Source organism: Stegodyphus dumicola, chromosome 5 (assembly GCF_044657685.1).
Source record: "Stegodyphus dumicola isolate Sdum_Otavi_A_Nest chromosome 5, ASM4465768v1".
In the NCBI taxonomy this organism is placed as follows: Eukaryota; Metazoa; Arthropoda; class Arachnida; order Araneae; family Eresidae; genus Stegodyphus; species Stegodyphus dumicola.
Window position 1 is genome coordinate 212,648,675 of NC_140772.1, and position 19,178 is coordinate 212,667,852.

At 33.2% G+C, this 19,178-nt stretch overlaps 1 protein-coding gene across 1 annotated transcript in view; it reads right to left on the minus strand.

The window, feature by feature from the left end:
- Nucleotides 1-277: 277 nt before the first annotated feature.
- LOC118184643 (uncharacterized) overlaps nucleotides 278-19,178 on the minus strand; it is a 343,022-nt gene continuing 324,121 nt past the window's right edge. The window contains exon 4 of the mRNA XM_085817647.1: nucleotides 278-376. The gene's annotated coding sequence lies outside the window, so the exon portion shown is untranslated. The remainder of the gene's footprint in view (nucleotides 377-19,178) is intronic.

Genomic DNA, 19,178 nt, shown 5'->3' on the forward strand with positions numbered 1-19,178 from the left:
TTTTATGTAAAAATCCTCACTTATTAAAGCATTCGATGACAAATTAAAACTAGATTTTTTACAATTCTAATTTCGTAGAGATTAAAGAATGGTATTTTTAGAAAGACAAAAGTGTAGAGAACTTTAAAATGCAAAAATCCGAAATCACCCTTTTTTGAAGATTTTTGGGTTCCAACACCCCTTAAACTTTTAAAAGCAAATAAAAACAAACACAATGAAAATAACTAAGTCAACCATAAATTTAAATCCTGTACTATTTACATAACTAAATGATCTTGTAGAGTTTACTTACCAATATACTCAGACTTAACTTCTCTAAACCAGAACTTTGAGGTTTCAAGCATACTTTCACATTTCCTTAACTTCTGCAAGCCACCTGAAAGTAATTAACTTAATTTGAATTTATTTGAATTTGACACTTGTTAACTTCCTTTTGTAGTTAAATTAATCACTCGTAAAATGGTTGTAAAAGACAAACATTTATTTAAAGATAAATCTTAATAACCTACATGTAGCGTATTCGTAAACGTACATAACATAACAAACGTACTTACTGCATCGTACCATTAAACATTTCAAGCGTACATCATCTCAATGTATATTTTTAAAAATTATAAATAGAATGACATCCAGAAATTAGCTGTTGCCATTTTCTCAATAGATATTTTGTGTAATAATAATTAAATAATTTACAATCGTGCTTACATTCGACCATCCTGACTTTCACATTGAGTGAAATTTAACATTCCGGCCAGAATAAACGCGGTTAGTTTTAGTTATGCAAAATGTTAAGTAGTATTTAAGTTGTGGCTTTTAGCCAAGAAGGAATTAGAGAGAAACTTCTCGCTATCTTATCTCAGGCGCGCTTCAGTCAGTTGCTGTCTGCCTTTAAGACCAAAATTTAGTCCTCTAGATACTGAAGACGTATTGAACATTTCCCGCGTTCTGCGTACTACATACGTAGAGATTAAAAGGCCAATCTCCGCGTTACTAGTCTTTGTAAAGTATTTGAGTTTATCTCTTATTTAAATTTAGTTCGTTTGTAGTTCTTATTTTTACTTTTCAGGCAATAAGAACTGCTCTATGTATCACGAAGTGCGGGAACAACTGTAAACTATGATTGGATTATTTATTTAATTATGGCAAAGCACACGAGGGCTATCTGCCTAAAGGGAGGGATGCCTTCGTGAAGGACTTTCTAGGGAAAACTGGCTCGTATACACGTTACACATGGGGAAAACCACGAAAACGCCCATGCAGCCAGCCCGTTCGCGGGATTCGAACCTCGGACCGAACTACCAGTGTTCAGCGTCTTTACCGCTCGGCCGCTGGTGGGCCCTGTAAACTGTGAAGAATAAATAGTAGTTAAACCCGTCCCACTTCTTGTATCTTCTACACTTTCAAGAACAGAGTTTTGAGTAAACTCCCATTCTTACTATTCTAAGTGAAATTTAACATTAATTCACATTTAGTTAGCATTTAATTCAACATTAAATGAAATTTAATATTAAGAGATAATTTAACATTAAGTGAAAATAAAAAAAAAATAAAAAAAAAATATTTACAGTTCCTCGCAGGAAACAACAAAAGTGTTTTTTCTTTTGGTTTTATAGAACTAAATCAAACTGCCAAAGGCTCAACTAAAACGTTAATAAAATGTAACTATTAACTTGCTAGCTGAAGAAATGAGAAGTCAAACTAAAATCGGTCCCAAGTATCATTGAATTAAATTAAATTAAAGTAAGCTACCGCTACATAAGCGGCATCAGATCTTATTCTTGATCCACTAAGTTTGTAATAAATTATCTCAAACCCCGTGTGTGGTGTCGTGGTGTAAGTGGTTACCACTTCTATGCACCTGTTAGAAGATCCATGACTCTGATTCCTTCGAGGGCACAGTTTTTCCTTTCCATTTTTTCACTTTGAAAATTCTAAGACTTTAGAGAAACACCTCAATAAAAATCGGGTAATAAAAATCTTGTCGCCCCTTGAATTTGGTCAGCTGGATCTTGTGCCTATTCCAGTCTTACTTTTAAGTGGTGGAGAATGTAAGAAATTATTGCATTTCCCAATATGAGCTATTTCGCGTGGTGTAAGGAGTTAACATGGCTAGCTAGTAAGTGCAACATCCGTCGTTTGAATTCAGCGAGAACAGTTTTGATCATTCACATTTGCTGCCTCGAAAAAAACTCCTAATATTTGCTACAAATTTATTAGCAAGACTAGTGCATATACAAAAAATTCCTCCATTCCAGTGGCCGGATACGTGCTCGTTAAAAAGTCGAACGGGAATGGCTGAGCTCACCGATTATTTAACACTTCGTATAAACTCATTTCATTGAAAAATTTTGGCCTAATTAATCGATCCTTCAAAGCAAGCTGAAAATGGCTTAAAAATTGCGAATTTTTAAATTAAATATTTTGTATCAATTTTTGTCGTACTGGAGTCAAAATTCTTACCATTTTACTTTTTCAAACTGAGTGTAAAAAGTTTCCCAAATACAAGCATAGGAACATTTAGAGCGTATTAAATGTTAGATTTTACTAGTTGACGAAAATTAAATTTTGTAGCCCAAAATAGGGTTAGCTCAGAAGAGCTATTAATTTCGTTTTGGCATTTTGCGTCGATTCACTATAAACGGCGAATGACTTTTTAAACTGCGGCCAGCAAATATTAGAGCCCGTATAATATTTAAAGAAATTAAATGATGAATTAAAGAAAATAAACGAATCTGCATAAGTGTATGTATGTTTTTCGCATTGCGAAAAAATAACGGTACCTAGAGCCATAAAATTTTGAATAACATACGTCTCAACCCGAATATGGGCATATGGAAGCCCAAATTTGAAATTTGGAATTTATATCCTTATCTATTTGATGTTTTTTATTAAGAATTCTTTTGCATATTTTTCATTAAGATGTAGAGACATTAGAAATTTTTCGAAATAGGAGAGATGAAAAATGAGCAGTGCCTTCCCCGGGACTCGAACCACGGACCATGCCAAGCGTGCTGACCACTACGCCACGAAGGCATTCTAAGAAGGCGGGAGAAATACCTTTTAAAAAATATTTCGTACTTTCGATTAAGAAACTCAACGATTTCAAAGCGAGCAATGTCAACGCTCTACGGAAAAAGAAATTATCTCCAGTGCGATACTGTATGGGAAATTCTAAAAATATTCTCTTTTAAATAGTTTGGGATATTGCTGTTGAATTAAATTTTATGGCTAAGTACTTTAGTACGAAGTAGTAAGTACTTTAAGTACGAAGTAGTAAGTACTTTAAGTCCTTCGTACTTTAAGTACGAAGGACATGATATTTAATAAATAAATGTAAAACTCAAAGCGTTAAAAAAGAGCGCTCCTTTGGGCGTAATATAATACTTTTTTTAATTTGGCATTACCTAATCCTGAATATTTGTTGTTTAAAACACTTTTGTACTTGGAAGTATATGATTACGTCCAACGATTGCGAATATAATGGCCGGTAAATATTTTTCAGACGGGTAAGGAGATAATTTTATATATATACTATATATACACGCACACACACACACGCACATATATATACTATATATACACGCGCACACACAAATATATATACACCTAGTTACCATTGCCGATTGAAATAAAAAAGGTGGATGCTCAAATAGATGTTATAGCAGTCTAATATACAAAATTTCAACGTTCTACGACTAGTCGCTTTTCAACTATGCGAGATGCATGCATACGTACATACTGATGTCACGAAGAAATCCCTTTTGCATCCATTTTATATTCATTTTATAGTCTGTTTTTAAGAAAAGAGACTTTATTCTGTCAATACTTATAAGTTATCACACAAAAAGAAAATAGTCAAAATGGATATTTCCGTTGAAATATGGAACCCGAACATTTTCGCGATTACAACATTTCTTTTACTTCGTACGAGGAAGTAAAAAATGAAATAGTTTGTTAAATGTAAAAGGAAGAAACATCTTTTAATAGTTTTTCTTTTTCTGTGCAATGTGATATTTGTACATTGTTGCTATTTTCAGATATTTTAATCACCAGTTTTCCCTCCATACGCTTAAAACGTTCGAGGGGGAAAAAAGAGAAAATTTACAAATGCAGAAAAGGAAAGAGTAGGAATCTTTTGCGACAGGTAACAATAAAGTATAACTCTAAACCTCTAATTGTATGTTTGACAAAGGCACCATTTATTATAGTGATAACCAAGTCAGGTATGAAATGCTTTGATATTGCTTACACTTTATTAATTTCCAATGCTTCTTCTGCTATTAAGAGAGGCTTTAGTTTATACCTCAATGTGATATTTAAATTTTTACGTCTCATGATTAAATTAAGACGACAGTTTTTTTTTTATCATAAACGTACACTTTACACTTTTCAACATAATCCTATCAAGAGGATAAAGTTTTATATACCATAATTAAATTAATACGACACTTTATTATAACACTAACGTTCACATTTTTTAAATATAGCGCCATTAAATAGACAACTTGTGACATTTACCACACCTTTTATAATAATTCCTCTTTATAATGTTATCATGCAAGTACTACAAATTCCTATATTTAAACAAGTAGTTTGTTCAGAATAGTTTAAGCGCGTGTATTCCAACATATGTCAGCTTTTTGCAGAGAATTATGCATGACATAACTTAGTGAAATATTACGAATATAAAAAAATTACCTTGTAATTTTATAATCCATGAAATAGGTATGTAGTATTTTAATTATATAATTTGGGAGCATTCCTAATAAAACATCAGGTTACAATTTAGAATCCGAGTTAAATGACGCTGAAATCAAAGTGATGGAGCATAGGATTTTTTTCTACTTCACTTCCCTCCTTATTTTCGCACATTATTTTATATTTGCTTGCCCTGAGTTGCAATTTGAAGTTAGGCTTTCGCTTAAATTTCTAAGCAGAAATATAACTTTTTCTTTTTATTCGTCCTTCAAATCGGTTTTGCTCTGTCTTCTGAATTTAATGAAAGTAATTATGATGGAGGAATAAAAATAAAATAAGCTGATTCAGAAATAAACGATCGGTTCGAAGTGTAGAGGGGGTAAGGGGGAAGAAGAACAGTTGAGAACGACTACGACGTAATTACAATCGGCAGTCCTTTTGGTTTTGAGAAAAATGTAACGAAAGGAATGAGATTGGGAGGGGGGGAAGAAAGAAGAAATCTTGATCTTCAGAAGTATCGTAATTTTTGGCATGATCTTTGCTCACCAAGGGCAAGGACAAAAATAAAAAAAAATAATGATTAAAAAAATTTAAAAAAACATGGAATGTACATTCAAACGATGTCAAAATAATTGCATCTGATATTTGCTGGCTGGAGGAAATTACATTTCTTTCTGAACTGAAGCAGCGACGGAGCCATTAGGATTATACACATTATGCCGATAGGTCTTTAAGTAGCGAATGCAATAATTCGGGTGTAAATTATTTTTAAAAAATTGTAGTGTTGATAAAAGAAAATTATCTATTTGTGAATTATACTTAATAGCTAAAACATTCAAATATTTAATAAAAAATACTACAATTCGTTTAAAATGTCCACTTTTTCTTCAGTAATTGATTTAGTTATATTATAAGAAGACGCCGTAGTCGCATATACGGGTGTACTTTGGTTCCTAGCTATTACGTACGAGCGAGCTCGTAATAGATATTGAATGCACCGGAACCGATCATAGCTTAATAACATTTATTTTCTCAAAAGAAACACTTCACAGTTCTCGAACTTTCCACTGAAGTACTCGTTAAGGTGTTCACAGTATCAGAGTACAATCAGTAGTTACATTTCAAACAATGTGATGCAAAGCGTTAAACACAACGCAATGCCAAGAGCATCTAAAAGGCGAAGCTCCCATTACTCCGAAGTCACTCTGAAATAACAACTCACAACAACAACAACTGAGGAACTGATCCTCTGGTCGGTCTTATATAATTTCCTCCCGGCCACCGAGAGATTTCTTATACTTTCCGCTCCTTGAAATTACTGGAAGGCATATGAGGGCCGGATACGGTTACAGTTACATATAAAACCAATTGCAGGTATTCAATTATAATTTCTATTACGGTGATACTAGGAGCGGATCTAAATGTCGCCAAATGGTCGCCCAATTTGGGGACTTTTAGCCATTTCTTTCCAAATTTGTTGACTAATTTTTGTCACCAAAACCGTTGCCATCTTGGCGATATCTCGCTAATTTGGCGAGATAGCTATCTACTCAATGTTAAATGAACTTACCTCTGTATGCTTATTTTTCTCGCATAGTGTCAATTATCTCAGCGTTTTATGCTACATTATACAGAAAAATACAACAGTTTTACGTAAAATTTCATAAAATTATCTAACAATATTCTTAACAATTCTTAACAATTCTTAACAATATCATAAATGTTCCCCAGTATCATATAGCATATTAATAAAACGGAATATCACATTTATATCCGTTTTTAGACCCCAGTTTGTTTCTATACTTTTGGGCATATAAAATGGATAAGATTTAAGAGGACAAAAAGTTATGTTTTATCCACCAAAGCTTTATATACCATTGGGCCAACTAAACATCATTTCGTTCAATTATACACAAAATTTACTTCCATTAGTACATTAGAACATGCGCCCGAATATCAATGCATGCTACACTATCCAAACTAATACAAGTGGACTTTTAGGCTAATATATGTTGCTGGACACAAATGGCTCTTAATGTGTAATTAAATTTTGAGACATTTGGTTAATTAAGTTATAAGATTCTAGTTAAATTGAAAAGATCTTGAATCGAGAACTTACTAGAATTGTGAAACGAGTATTCGTCAAGTTGTGTTGTAGCAGTAACAACTCAAGAAGAGTAAAATGATCACTTTATTCACTCAAGAATAGTTAACAGAAGGCCTTTCTCATAGTTACAAATACCTGGTCTACACTTTTAACGGTAACTCAAAAACGGAACGTAAAGTTAACATAAATCTAAACTGAATAATCAGTCAAAGCAGCACAGAGCTATTTAACGCATAGTTGGCTCTTGACTAATAAAACCTACGTAGACTAGCCGGCAGTTAATATGCAGCGTCAAACAGATAGCTTTAACTAATAGCGAAACAACGTGGCTGAAAGGAAGAACACGCTCTGAATGAAGTAACTCACACATCAGTTTAAATAGTAGGTTTCTACCCTACTTTGCATAATTTTATATAACCACATATTTTTACACTAGAAAGCCCGGTGGTCATACGAAATGACCGCTGTTCTAGATATTATTAATTGTAATTAAAATGATTTGTGCAAAGGTGTCTGCTAATTCAAACCCAGGGCATGCTTACTGCCCCACGGGGTTTCCCACTTCTACTTGCTTAATTGCTTAAAAGTACAGTGCAATGAAGGAAACCACTGGCGGTACATTTCTTAAGAGCCACCGCTTGCTCAATAAATAAATGTCATTTAAATAATAAAATGTTAATTCACATGTCAAAGATCTCTTTGTACACAACATTTCTTGTATAGATCTTTCCATCATTTTTAAGTTCGCCTTGCAAAGGACCATCCATTATTTTTAATTTTACGTCCGTTCTTTCACGAACTCTTGAACAGGCAACATACAGTTGACCGTGTCCAAATGCAGGCTGTGGTAAAAAAATGCCAACATGCTTAAGCGTTTGACCCTGGGACTTACGGATGGTCATAGCAAAGGCAAGTTTTACAGGAAATTGTCTACGTCTCAATTGAAACGGCAACCCTGTGCCGTGGCAACTTCACCCCATTGGCTACTATAGTTACGCAAGCAACCAAAAAACTATTGGCGACAAACAGACACTTAAGCCGCATATAATAAAGATATTTATTTATTTCATTTTATTTGTATTTTTATCGTCGCCGGTTTTTTCCGGTTGCATATTTCCAAATTCTATTATATATAGGTGTTAGATTTATTTATTAAATGTTTTGGACACGTGCACTTGTATTTTTAATTTTTCCGGCTTAGCTTTCTCATAATATTCGCCACGCGCTGCACTGCACGGGGAATAAAACAATTTACAGTTACGCAAGTAACCAATAAACTATCGGCGACAAACACTTAAGCCGCATATATATAAGATAATGTATCTGAAACTAGCTAAAGATAAGACAATACAGTGAAAGAAAAACCGAAAACGTTTCGACGCACTTTTTGTTATAGAAACGTTCATTTTACTTTAAAAATTAAATTCGACGGCCTAAAACTGCAATAGAACGTTACAGTACAAGTAAAGAAACTGATAGTTTCACTCACGCATGTGTCGGATTTGCTCGATGCTTACGGGGGTCCCACAAATTTTTCATAAATATTAGGGTTTTCCACACCAGAAAGTTTAAGAAACCCTGGTTTAAAGGAAAGGCTAAAACGAACTAGTAAGAAAACAAAATCAGACCCCACAAAGTCTAACATTTCTGTATTCCAGTGACAGTTTCTGTCAATGAGACAATGAGGGAAAAAGTAAGTTTTGCACTCATCATTTCAAATCGTATGTATATTTTTACCATATGCTGATTTGTTCCTGAAACTTCAACAGGAATTGCATAAGTCGGCAGGAACTTCAGAACGCATATTTTACAGCTTAAAAATTTGCTGAAAGCGTACGAACTCGTAATACATTGAATGCGTGCGGAACCGATGATAGCTTAATATAATTTATTTTATCCAAAGAAACACTTCACAGTGCTGTAACTTTCCACCAAAATACTTGTACAACTCTCCACAGTACCACATAGCACAATCAGCAGTTAGACTTCAAACTAATATGAGCGTTAAACCCAACGCAATGCAAAACGAATCTAAAGAGCGAAGCTAACCCGGAGATATCTCAGTTCTCCGAACTCAGGCTGAACTAAAAACTACAACTGAGAAAGTAATGCTCTCTTAGGCCTTTTTCTCCCAGCTGCCAAGAGATTTCTGGTACTTTCTGCTTCTAGAAATTCCTGGATGGCATATGAAGCCGGATAAGGTTATATATAGAGTAATTACAGTTATTCAGTAACAAAACCTGTTAAAGTTTTACAGAGACCGGATCAAAATGTCGCCATTTGGTAGCCAATTTTGGCAACTTTTGGCGATTTCTTGTCAGATTTGGCAATAGACTTACCACTGTGTTCTGATTTTTCCAGCACAGCGTCATTTTTTTCAAGCTTCTCATATTACATTATACAGAAAAATACAACAATTCCACATTTTTCACTAAATCTGTACAGAAAATTCGTAACAATACTTATATGCTTTGTATTATTGTGAGCTACAGGTTCATGGAGATCGCTTCTATACGTCTTCTAAGAAGAAATTTCCAATTTATTGCGATAAATTACACTATATAGCAAAATAAATAGCTGTAAACTGCTTAAGGAGAGAAAAAGGATAAGATAAATTCTCTTTAATTAATGCTCAAGAAGTATTCCAGATTTCCAGTATCTCTCACAAAGTTAACTCTAAAGTACAGCTGAAAAAGGTTTATTCAATTAACTCTTTAATGTCCACTAGCGTCTGAATTGGCTTAAGTCATAGCTCTTAGAGTCATATTTGTGTAGGATTATCCTGCCTTCTTGAAGCATTGAGAAACATTGCTCCTACGGCTTCCAAAATAAATTTTTCAGAAACTTATAGAAATTTATCAAGGGAGATAGAAATCGCCAAATGTCACCAACCTTTCGTCAAAAACTGTTGCCAAGACACATCAGGAGAGTTCCTGTATCTCGACTTCTAATCGAGCTACTTTCGCAATTTAAACTTTGGACCTCATAATCACAAGATTACATCTCTACCAAAGAAATAAACACTTCTAAAATAATGGGCCACAAGTGTGGTTGCTCAAAAGTACACCATAAAAATTGTCACATAAAATGTAAAAAATGGTTAAGTTAATAAATGTGGAAAGCTTTATAACAACATAAAAAGGCTGATGTGTACACCACGTGACTTCCTTGTAGTTATACGCATTTTTTTCAGCATTTTGTTTAAACATATTTCCTCCAATTTCATTAATTTGTCATTCAATTAATTTAGTTCTCACTTCGCGGCAAGGCCCAAGGAAAAAAAGGAAAAAACATAAAAACTCAAAATATTTTCATTAAAATTTGAAAGTTATAGCAAAACATAAAAACCAAATACAATTAAAACAATTAAAAAAAAATACTACTAAAATTAAAGTTTCTGCGAAAAAAATAATAATGATAACAATTCGACCAGCAGGCAAGAAGGCAGATTTTTCGGTACACAAAGCTAAAAGTTTTCTTTTGGTCTCACTCGGCAAAAAGATACTGAAAGTGCAAAAAGTCTTAATTCACAATTCGGCTAAGTTTCAAATGTAAACAAATATGGCTACCATTTTAAAAAAATTAGGCTTAGCCGCACATAAACAGCTTTTAAATTGTTGATAGTTCTACAGCTATTGCATGCAGATTAATTAAGGGCATAAAAACCTTAACCGAATATGATATGAACAACATAATTCAATCATTTTTAAAGCAAAAAAGGCGCAATTTATCAACATATAAAAAAAATAAAACTGAGATCACTGAGCCGAGTAACAGAGGATATGGGGTATGTAACAGTAGTGTATGTGTGTATATATATATATATAGTGATAATAGCAAGCAAAAGCCGGAGCAGCGTTGATGCGTAATAGCTACATAGGATAGACGGTGGATCCATATTGAAGAGGAAGAATTCTGATTGCGTAGTATACTAATATGTTGTCTTTGTAATATCTAAAAAACTTGCCAATCGAGGCAGTTTTAATTCCATTTTAATTTGCAACTGACGTTTGTAGCCACAGTTCGCTTGGCACTCTAGTCGTGCCTATTGAAGAACATTTACATTTTTGATATTATTTGGACAGGAAACGAGCCCAGCGAAATTGATCACAATCACTGCAGAGACAAAAGCTAAAGTGCGTAGTTATCCAATATGGCAGCACACGAAGAGAAAAGTTTTGGTTTGAGTTAAAAGTTTCAGTTTCCAATTATTATGTCATCAGCAATGGGCAGGCTCTTAATACATTGAATGCGTGCGGAACCGATGATAGCTTAATATGGCCATGCAAGATGGAATGATCTAGAAATGACGCAATCCAGAGAAGTTATTACGATTTTTAAAACAGAGAGGGAGAATTAAAGGGTTACCGTAAGTTTAAATTATAATTTTGATTTACATATATATTTATATTACACATACACACATACATACATATATATATGTGTGTGTGTGTGTGTGTGTATGTGTAACCAATAATTCATAATAATTTATAATAACTTTTCATATACCATCTCTAAGGAACAGAAATTCAATTTAAAACCATTAAAGAAAAAACACCAAATGTATATAAATGAATAAATATATGCTTTTGGTGCGGCTGATTGCAACTAAAAAAGAAGGTGCCCAACTACATGTTATACCAGTCCTATATAAAAAATTTCAATGTTCTGAGGCTACTCGATTTTGAATTATGCGAGATTCGTACGTGCGTACGTTCAGACGACACGAAAATATCTTTTCTGAATCTTTTTTTAAATCTGTTTAATAATTCGTTTGGGGATACTTACGTATCTAAATACGTACAGACGTCACTAAAAAGTTAGTTTTATTTTACAAAAAAGAATCCTTTATTCTGTCCTTATTTACAGATGTCAGGCAAAAACATCGTTACATTGCCTTCGATAGCGGTCAAAATGGATATTTTCTTTGAAATATGGTACCCGGAATTTTTCGTGATTACCATACTTCGTTTACATCGTCCAAAGAAGTAAAAAAAGGAAATACAATCAATTTAAAAACGAAAATACAATCAATTTAACTCAGATAGTTAAAAAACGTTTACAGCAGTATATTTCTTATTAAAATCTAGTATATATAAATCCTCAAGTAAGCCAAATTTTATTTTCATTTGTAAATGAAAAATGGATAAGTTAATTTTTAAATATTTTATTTACTAATTGTGCAATTCTTAAAATGAATTTCACATATTAAACTATTACTTACTTAGTTCTCATTTCTCGTTGTACGTAAGTAAATCTAGCTGAAGTAAGTAATCATTTTCCTAAAGTTTTTTTTTTTTTTTATTTTTATTTTTTTATTTTCTGCAAGATCTATTAGTTAATAAGCGATTTTGTATGCAGAGCCACGAAAAGCGTTTTGCTAATTGGTTTCGTATAAAATCAGTCTTCTTCTTACCACACAAAAATTAACACATCAATCTCTCACCTGCCACTAAATGAACAATTACTCAAACGCTTCAGAACCTTGAAACCAAGGACTTCGAAGGTCTTTAACTCGTCAACAAAAATTAAAGAAAAATTATCAGTCACAAAGCAAGCTTCAATCAGACCTGTTTTATGGCATATCCAAACATCGAGGGTGACACTTTAGTCATTACGACTTATAATTTATCTCTATTTGATGAAACAGTAATCTGTTTGCTTGCTTGTTCTAGCGATATTTTTTAATTCTTCCTTTGCTTGACTTGCAAATGTAATATGGAATTACTGAAGATGGTGAGATAGCCATAGAAAAGAATGATATAATACTTCATAACCTACAGCGTAGATGAAATACGGCATTTTTTGAGAGACTGATTACATTTTTGGAATAAATGCAGGAATATACTCGGAGAATAAAAAATGAGCTTCTGTAAATTATCTACTCGCGTGTTTGATGCAAGGTAGTAATAGTGGAATGTTATCTTCCTTTAGAGCTGTTTCTCATTAATCTCAGTCAGTGTAACGTCTTTAAATTCTCTCAAGATCAAGTATTTTTTGTGCATTTATAAATGCATCTGGCCGCTTCAATAGTTTCTTTTTTATATTTTTTAAACGCACAGTTTTATGTTCGAATATCCTCTCATTTCAGAGCCAAGGATACCTGATACTTTCGTTATTACACTATTGGTTTTAATATAAGACAGTTTCATACATAAACTTATCCGTTACCTTTGAAGAGTTTTATAAGAGTAAAAGTTTGAACTTGACAATGCTCTCATAGGTATAAGCTTGCTGAGATGATGGAGTATAAGACACAAAAGGATTGCAAGGAAAATGGCTTCGCATCCATGAGCCTGATATGCTGAAGGTTCATAGTATCAGGTTTCCAGGCTCATTCAGAGGCTTATCATAGTATCAGGTATCCAAGCTCAGGTCATTTTAGAGCGAATTTTAGCGAAGAATACCTGATTGGAGAAGTATAGGAATTAAAAAGACTGCAAAGAAAAGGGCTTCACATCCATGAGCCTGATATGATGAATTTCTGCATATCATGTATCAGGTATCCAGGCTCATTCAGAGGCTCAGTATCAGGCTCATTTCAGAGCCAAGGATACCGTATACCTTTGTTATTACACTACTGGTTTTAATATAAGACAGTTTCATATATAAACTTACCTGTTACTTTTGAAGAGTTGTATAAGAGTAAAATTTTGAACATGACAGTGTTTCATATCTATGAGCTTGCTGTGCTGAAGGAGTATAAGAAATAAAAGGATTGCAAGGAAAGCGGCTTCGCATCCATGAGGCTTGATATGCTCAATTCCAGCATATCAGGTATCAAGTATCCAGGCTCATTCAGAGGCTCATCAGAGTATCAGATATCCAACTCATTTCAGAGCCAAGGATACCTGATTGAAGGAGTATAAGAAAGAAACGGATCGCAAAGAAAACGGCTTCGCATCTATGAGCCTCATATGCTGAATTACTGCGTATGACGTATCAGGTATCCAGGCTCATTCAGAAGCTCATCAAAGTATACTTTTGCTACGACACTCCTGGCTTTAATAAAAGACAGTTTCATATGTAAAACTATCAATCATTTTTGAAGAGTTTTATAACGAATAAAATTTTGAACTTCACATATTCACATATGTAGGAGCTCGCTGTGCTGAAGGAGTTAAGAAATAAAAGGATTGCAAGGAAAACACCTTCCCATCCATGGGCCTGTGTCAGGTATATACTGGAAAGCCCGGGGGTCATACGAAATGACCGTTGTTTTAGATATTATAAATTGATTATAAACAGATGATTGCTAATGCAAACAAGTGTTCACGTTCCCCCTGACACGCTCAATTTGCGTTCAGTTGTAAACGATTTCAAAAGCAGATGATTGCTAATGCAAACAAATGTTTAAGTTCACCCTGACACGCTCAATTTGCGTTCAGCTGAGCATTCAGTTTAAAATACAATGTCGGAATAAAATCGGGCAAAATTTTAAAACTTTTTACGCGAAAGGATATTTAGCATAGGAGTTTGGTAAAACCTACCTGATGAGATGTACTACGCATAACTCGTTAGTTGGTTTCGTCTCTTTTAATTTCTCAACGCTTGCAAGTTTCTAGATAATTCATATATAAATACAGTTAAATGCATAATAAGCAACAATTGTATGAATTAAAAATACTTAAATATTCTTAAATACCCTGATAATTTAATTAAAACAATGATAACTGCATGTATGGTATCAGTGTATATGGACTATTTGAATGCCGTGGCAACTTCACCCCATAGGCTAGTACAGTTACGCAGGCAACCAATAAACTATCGACGACAAACAGACACTTAAGCCGCATATAATGAAGATATATATATATATATATAATATAAGGTGTATGTATATAAAATATAAAACGGGAAACAAAATTGTTAAACTGAATTGCAACCAACTAGCAGCAAACCTTCCAGTTCATAAATTTTAATTAAACATACCAAAAGATATGCTTTTCATCATTTTTCGCCACTGCAGTATGTTACGTCACTCTTTCCCTGCAGTATGTTCATTGCTGAATCGCCCTAGTCGCTGCTTAAGATTAACTAATACACAGAATAAAGACTTTCCGGCTATAACTACGACCGCAGGGAGTAAGCATTACATTTTTAGCCTGCGGCTGTTGAGTCATTACGTTTTTAGCCTGCGGCTGCTTTAGCCACGTCTCTAGCTTCGCCTTCCTTCTTTATTTTTTAATATGTAAATTTGCACATAGATATTGTGGGATACGTTTAGCATCCATAGTGTTATACAATTTAAACAAAAATGTATTTCTGCATAATTGTTTCTGCTCATAGTAAAAATGATGTTTTAGCCGTCAAGCCAGTTGTGATTTTTCGCACCAGTCGTTATCTAAGTAAGAGTCTTCTCGTTCATCACTTAAGTGTGAAATGGTTTTGATCTTCTGCAAAAACTACAATATCATATATATCTACTTTTGATATTGCTTATTACAATAAAGAAGATAAATACAGAACTAGATTTTACAGCAGTTAAGATGTTGCTTCCGCCTTCTTAGCATGCCTTTGTGGTTTAATGGCCAGCACACTTGACGAGTATCAGAGGTCCGATTTTCGAGTCCCGGCGAAGGCGCTGCTCCTTTTTCTCGTCTCCTTCTTCAAAGTAACGTAATGTCTCTACAGTTCCATATACAAAATTTCAGCTTTCTACGGCTAATAGGTTTTGAGCTATGGGAGATAAATACATCCGTCAGACGTCACGAAATATTCCCTTTTGAATCCCTTTTAAATCCATTTTATAATCCGTTTTTGGAAAAAAGAGTCTTTTATTCTAAACTAAATGCAGAAGTCATACAAAAAAATGGATTAAAAAATGGTCATTGTTGATTTTTGATTATATGTTGAATTGTGATATAGGAAAGTTTTCGCGATTACACTACTTCCCTTACTTCGTACAAGGAAATAAAAATGTTTCTTATATAAATGTTTCTTATATCTGAAATTTTTGAGATACAAGCAGATGATAACTGGCCAAAAAATTAACCATTAGAGGATTTGAAAATATAAACGAATTTAGCTGAGCAGACGATTTTTTACTGGCCAATTATAAGTAGTTTAGGTCAGAAGAAAGTTTAGACAAAAAGAAAAAATTAATAAATACATAGAACGTTACCGTGCTACGATTTTTTATGACATTAAAGGGGGATTGAATCAAGAGGAATGTGTTCAAGATCTAAACTTAGCATTTGGAAATGATGGTCCATCTCGTGTTTCTACCATAGTAGCATATGGTTACCTACTATAGTAGAGATGAACCTACTAGTAGATATGGACCTACTGTAGTAGCAGTTAGTTTACAGAATTTCGCAGAAGTCGCAACTCTCTTCAGAATGAAGAACACACAGAAAAGCCGCTGTCAGCAGTAACACCTAATATATCTGGCATACGGTAAATGTTAATTGATGACAATCGCTGCACCAGCCAAATGATCCAGAAGGAGTTTAATATGGGATCCATCGTCATACATAAAATTATTCATGAAGAACTGCATATGAAAAAATTTGTTTGTCATTTGGTTCCCCATAATTTAACTGAGCACCAGAAATAGAAGTGCGTCAAAATCAGTAAAGAAGCCCTTAAATTACTTAACGATGGTAGCCACCGCATTCTATCTAACATCATAACTGATGATGAAACGTACATACCATTATTTGACGTTCCAAAACGTCAAGAAAGTAAAGTATAGGTCTTTGTAAATGATTCCGTGCCCACAATGGTAAAAGATAATGCATGCTGTTTTCTTCAGATGTACAGAATTGGTCAAAACCATCAGGCTGGAAGGATAGAAGACAGTCACAGCTAACTGGTACACTATTAAGTGTCTTCCAGAAATTCGTCAAGAAGTGAATGTTTGAGGATTCATTGTCCACCACGAAAGTTCATCTTCTCATTCAACAATACTGTCAGTTAAGTTTTTGAAAAAAAAAAAACAAAAAAAAAACACATCAACGTGATAGAACATCCACCCTATTCACCCGATCTGGCTATGGCTACTTTTAATATAAAAACGAACTTACTCATATATAGTATTTGTGACATGTATTTTCTAATTCTGTGCTCTTGTCTTAATCCTAGCTAGAAATAAGGTGCAATTATAAAAAATCGAGAATATAGGATTTGTGTTTTCTGTGGACCGAAACTTTTGTATTCATTTGAAGAACAAAAAGCTCTAAATACTATTTTAAGTAAGTTCTTTTAGCATTTAAACAGTCGAAAAAATACAAAAAATTGGGAAAATGTAGCCACGTTTTTGCATGACTTTGCCAGTTAATTGTTAGAATAAAATAATAAATACTTAGTCCTTCTTACAGTATTTATGCATTCCAGTTCACTAAAATTTGTTACTGTGTCTATATTATGATTAATGTTATTATATCATTACTGTACTGATCTATTTACAAAAAGCATTAAACATTAATTCTTAATTACATTAGTAGTATTAATTTTAATAATATTAGTGAAACGTATTAAACATTATGTTTTAAAATTTTTATTTAGTTCAAGAACTAAATTTATTTTTAAGGAAAACTCAAATAACTGTAATATGTGTACAGTACAGAGACACAAAAAGCGTCAACAAAACAAAAATTGTCACTAGTCATTATTGATAGAATGATTGCTTCATTATTACCGAGTACATTAAATTTGAAAATGATTATTTGTTTACATTAATTAAGTATTCCGATATTATATTTATATATCTTCCGAGATGAAAAGCACTATATTTTCAGGTTAATAAAAACTGTCATTTAGTTTAATTCACTGCACTGTGTGTGGCTTCTTGTTTCGACAAATAATTTGTCGTTACTGTCCGACAAGATCACAATCTGTTATTATAGATATGTCAAAAAATCTAATGGGCATTTCATGATAAATCAAAAGTGATTAATTATGCTTGTCGAGATGTATATCTAATCCGTCTATAGATTTTACTTATGCTTACTGGTCCAAGCAAATACCACAGAAAATTACAGCACGATATCATATTTAATTGAAATATGATAAAAATGAGACCACTGTGTGTGGTATGGTGAAGAAAAATACTACTACTGCTTTTCCAGAAGGTAATTTAGCCGAGCTACACATTTATTTGGAGTTGTAATTAAATATGTGCATGTGTATATATGCATGGAAATATATTCAGGGTGGGCCAACTGTCCTTGACCGATTTCAAAATTTTATTTGTGCTGAAATAACTTAGCTTTCTTTCATTGCAGGAAAAGTACGTTCTTTGGTACGCTGTAATATTTGTCGAACAAGATTTTAAATCTTTTTGGTTAATTTCCTCTGCCAATATACACAGATGTTTGGAAATTTTAAATTTCGAAATTTTACAGTAATACATGTTGTTGATTACTGTGTATCTGAATCAGGTATTTGTATGAGGTTATTAATATAGAGGTGCGAATTTATTACATGATAATGTAGAAATTGCTCCCCCATAAAAAACACTAACGTTTGAAAATGAAAATAATTAATCATAATATAATTCTTAATTGAAAGTAGTTTAACTATAAAAGATTTAAAATTATGTTATTAAAACCAACAGAATGAATGTAAATGTAACGCACGGGATTAATATAATTAATCGGAATTAATATAATTGGGAGAAGTAAGGAATTAAAAAATTTTATTTCTTATGCCTTTGCGGTGAAACAACACTTCCAAAAGTTTATAGACTGAAGTAAATTAAATGTTTAAGAAAACTAGAAATGTATAAAATTACCCAATCAAAATACGTTTATTTAAAACACATTTGCCTTGCATTCGAGTAAATATTTAACAAAAATATCTAATTGTCTTTTAGAAAAAATGTGTGTCACAAACGTTTATACACAAACGTAATTTTGCGCAAATAGGTTAGCATCAATGGAGAACTTGAGATATGATATTGCCCTCATTCAAACATACAATTTTGAAAAGAAAAGAGATCATTTGAACTGCATTTAAGTAGCCTAAAGCTACGCAACTTTCTAATACTGAAGTTATAAGATCCTGAACTTTAAATTGCACGGTAAGTTTATTAAAGAAATTTCGAAGCTTCTGAATCGATCTGCAAGCACGATTTATCTCGTAAGATGCCACATCAACCAACACCTCGTTCAGAAAGACTTTCAGTTCAGAAAGACAAAAGACCCCCTCTCAAATGACGAATAGTAACAGCAACAGGCGGATATAAAGAATGGCTTCAATTCAGAAAAAGTCGGGTCACCAAATTAGAAGGGCTTGTGGAATGCAAATATCCAAAAGCACAGTTCATAGGCGAATCAAAGATTTTATGGTTATATGATTCGTGTAAAAATGGCTCGGCCATTTAATATCTCTCAAAGCTTCACAAACGAATGAGATTATAATGGGCCGG